The sequence below is a fragment of the Phyllostomus discolor genome, chromosome 3 (genome assembly GCF_004126475.2).
Source record: "Phyllostomus discolor isolate MPI-MPIP mPhyDis1 chromosome 3, mPhyDis1.pri.v3, whole genome shotgun sequence".
Classification (NCBI taxonomy): domain Eukaryota; kingdom Metazoa; phylum Chordata; class Mammalia; order Chiroptera; family Phyllostomidae; genus Phyllostomus; species Phyllostomus discolor.
The window spans coordinates 36,680,804-36,684,795 of NC_040905.2; the positions used below are offsets into that span (position 1 = coordinate 36,680,804).

At 42.3% G+C, this 3,992-nt stretch overlaps 1 pseudogene; it reads right to left on the reverse strand.

The window, feature by feature from the left end:
- Positions 1 to 1,093: 1,093 nt before the first annotated feature.
- LOC114490909 lies at positions 1,094 to 1,927 on the reverse strand (annotated as a pseudogene).
- Positions 1,928 to 3,992: the final 2,065 nt, after the last annotated feature.

The window sequence follows — 3,992 nt, forward strand, 5'->3', positions numbered from 1 at the left end:
GCTAAGTACCAATTTTTGCTATTTAGCAAGTCAGTCAGGAGCTTCCCACTGAGTGCCTTAATTATTGTTAATTGAATATTGTAAATGGATTTTCAGGATCACCATCTTGGCAAGCCACCTAGCATTTTTCTCAGCAAAAGTGAAAAACACCCAGAATCCCTTCTACCCTTTTCTATACAGTCATCAAGTCAAGTATCAGTAGTAACTGGCTCCTATTAAAATTAGTCTCTTCTTTTTTAAATGTCATATCACATATGTACTTCATGTGGCTCTTGGAACCTGGTGGCCACTCAATGAATATTAAAAGACAGCTGTCCTTTTAAACAGAATGATCCCCAGGACCAGTCTGAGAGGGAACATCCCATTTCGCTTCCCAAGCTCCCGCAGTGCGGCTGCTCTAGCAAGGCCAGCCTGGTGCTCTAGGGCAGAGCTCTTCCATCATCACGCACTGGGACCAAGCTTTCTAGGACTGTTTGCTATTCTATAATCAAAAGAAGAAGAAAAAAAAGTAAATAAAGAGCTTTAAAAGATCTGAGAATGTCAGAAATGCCACAGGCAAAAAAAACTGGGGAGTGGAAAAATCACTGAGCCAGCCTTCCTGTGTACTTCTTGCCTTATAATGCATAATAAAAAAGAAATGAGAAATTTATGATCTGATTTTTCAGCTTTCAAACTACATCTCCAATTTTTTCCTTTTTATTGAATTTATTGGGGTGACACTGGTTAACAAAATTATATAGGTTTCAGGCGCACAATTCCATACACATCATCTGTCCACTGTGTTGTGAGTTCACCACTCCAAGTCAAGTATTTCTATGATTTTGGAGGGGACTGGAGGCTAAAGCTTCAATGGAATGAAGTTGTGTTGGAGGTTGGTTTCAGCTACATAAAACCTGGCCTTTTTAATTATTTTTCTTGCTTGATCAATAAAATCTCAACCACTGTTATGAAATCAGGACCAGAAGAAGCCTTCAGACATAACCTAGGGTTTCCTTTCTCATCGTGGTGGCCCATAAATTATTTTTTTAGCTGCCTGGTCAAGTTTATTATTGTCTTTATATGAAAAATCTTCATAGAAAATTGTGGTGTGGTTTCAAGAACTCTCAGCAGCCAGTTCCTGAGTCCTGAGGAAGGTTACCTTCTTCTGAGCTACATGATCTTCCCTTTGGGCAAGAGGCATTTTGAGATGGTTCTACCTCTTCTTTTTAACTTCTTTCTTAGGCTTCTTTTCTTAAATTCTCTCATATAGCAGCATAAGCTTTCTTACACATCTCCCTGATCATGTCTGCAGTTACACTGTTCTTTCTGTATTGAGAGAATTGTTTCTTGTGAGCATCATCTTGCTCCATTAGGTAACACACGTGATCTGCCATGTTCTGACCCACGATGTGCTTCCCATGTCCATCCGCATTGAATTCCTCACTTTCTGAATCAAAACCAGGGAATCACTGGGCATTGTGAGGGAGAGACAGGCCTCTATCCACAGCTCCCTTCGGTCCCACAAAACTGTATTTCCAAAGAGCAGGTGAAGGCGCCAGATTGACCATCAGTGCTTTCCCCACTGCATTCATCTCCAGTCACCTGCCCTTGGCCTTCACAGATCTTGTCCTATTGAGAAGACTGTGGGCCAGCAGCAGACCAGCACGATCAGAGTAATTTGTCAGGCCAACCTTCACACCATACCTTGGGAGTTCATGAGCATAAGCTATACAAACTTGTATCTCCTTCTATACAAGCATAAGGAATCTGACAAATGATGTTTTTATTGGTTACACTAACTATTGTCCTGTATTTGGGTGTGTTGTACTTATTTTTATCCTGGATTACCAAGTGTTTCCAGGCATAGTAATGAATTTCACCCTGTTGTCATTTTCTAAATGTCACTGTAGAAGTAGGCCTTATTCTGGACAACTTTAACAAACTCCATCCTGCAGAAGGGAGACCCGTTTCTGCAGCTCACCATAGACCTGCAGGCCCAGCACAGCTCCAGGTGGGGTGGGAGGAGCAAGGGGCTCCATAAGTTCTTTTAAAAAGGGAGGGGAAGCTGTCTGTTTGGAGGTACACGCTTCCCACACACTTGGTTGGTACCCTGCTCAAATATACATGACATTTTCTACTGGGGCTTTTCCCTGCACTTGCCACTTGGTTTCAGGTTTAGATACAAATGTAAGGCACACATTTAACAATTTTCGAATGTTGAGTGTTACACACTACATGGTGATAATTTTGCCCCTGGCTTTTTATTTTTTTAGAAATAGGAAAACAAAAATTTGCCTATTTCCCTCAACTATTTGATCCTTGTATATCAGATCTAGATTGTGAGTCACCTCAAATGTTTTGTGACAAGATAGGTCAGACTGAATAAATGACTGAATAAATAAAATAATAAAGCATTCCCTCAAGCTGTAGTTTAAGAGCACTTGGCTAGTTCTGAAGAACAGCCAGTTATCATTTACGTGTTGACAGGAACAGCAAAGCCTGCCCATGCCCCAGCCCTTTCTAATGAGAAATGCCCCAATCATGTTGTTTTTTTACCCTGCATCCTTCATTAGCTTGGAGGAATTGGACCAGTGGCGGGCATCTGACCCAAGGGCGACCATTGCACTGGCCAGATGATGGCCTATATTGTGACCTAGCACCAACAGGTGACCTGGGCCAATCAGATTTAGTCTCCTGAGGAGTTGAAGTGTAGCTAGAATGCACTAGTTAGTATGAAGAAGCGGAAACTAAAGAGTCCTAATTAGAGAGGAGCCTGAGAGACCATAGTGCTAGATCTGAGCTAGTCAGGAGGCAGGAGATACTATGATGAGGTCAAGAAACCGGTCAGGAGAGAAGAGAGGACAAGTCGGGGCGGTTCGCAGACACAGCTGGAAGCACAGCCGGACCCAGAGCTGCCTGCACTTTTCCTAGGAGCTTCCGCATCTGCTTCTAGTCCGCGTGCATCCTGCTGGTAAACCTCCCTCTTTTCCAGGAAAACTTGACAGAGCCTTTGTTGTTTGTGGCCAAGAGTCTCAACATGTGTCAAGGCATTTTTTTTTCTTCCTGTGTTCACTCAGTTACAAAGTTTATACTTGATTACTTTGGGCTTTTCCATTTTTCCAATAAGATTTAAAAATTATTGTCTCACAGAAATACATCTGAGAGCATAACTTGAACAGAAACTAAACAGAGTTTGTTATTATTCCCATTTACTTGTCTTCAAATAAATACTGTATTTTAAAACCCTAAATATTTATGAAAGAAGATTCCCTAACTTCCTCCAATGACTTGCTTAATTTTTCTCACAAAGGGTAGATGGAACTCATCTGCCATGAGGCCTCACTATCTGATATTTGCACACACTGGGGTTTTATCCTCTTTCTTCTAGTTGCTCTGGGTAGAATATCTGGCTTTCCCACCCTCCTTCTGTCTGAGACATGCACCCTGGCTCCACTCAGTCCGTTCCTGGGTGAGCGGTTTCCTCCTCTAGGGCCCAGTCCCCTCCACTGGGGGGCCTGTGTGTCTGCAGGGAGCAGGAGTGGCCTCTCAGCCTGTTTCTGTGTGTGAGGAAGCTGAACATTTTTTAACCTTAAACAGGGTCAAACAGACATACTTTGCTATGGAAAGATCCAGAACTTTTGGTCATTCCACTGTCTACAAGGGAAGACTGGCGATGAGCGTGACGGAAATGTGGGTCCTACAGGGCTTCCGCTGTGTGAGCCACTGTCCTTCATTCAGCAGAACCACCTCAACCTTGAAGAAATAGGTAATGCTCCTCATTTTCATTACTGTTGTGCTCTTTGGGCCTGGACTCTCTGCCACATGCAGTCCATAACTTTAACTAATTCATGAATTTTTTTCAATGTCTAGTTTTTGGGGGGTCATCTTAATAACAATGTGGATGATACAGAAAATCAAATCTGTTGTATGCATAATCCAATTTACACTGAAAATATCAGAAGGATTTTTCGATCTGAATATGCATGGATGTTGCAAGAGAAGTAATTGAGTCA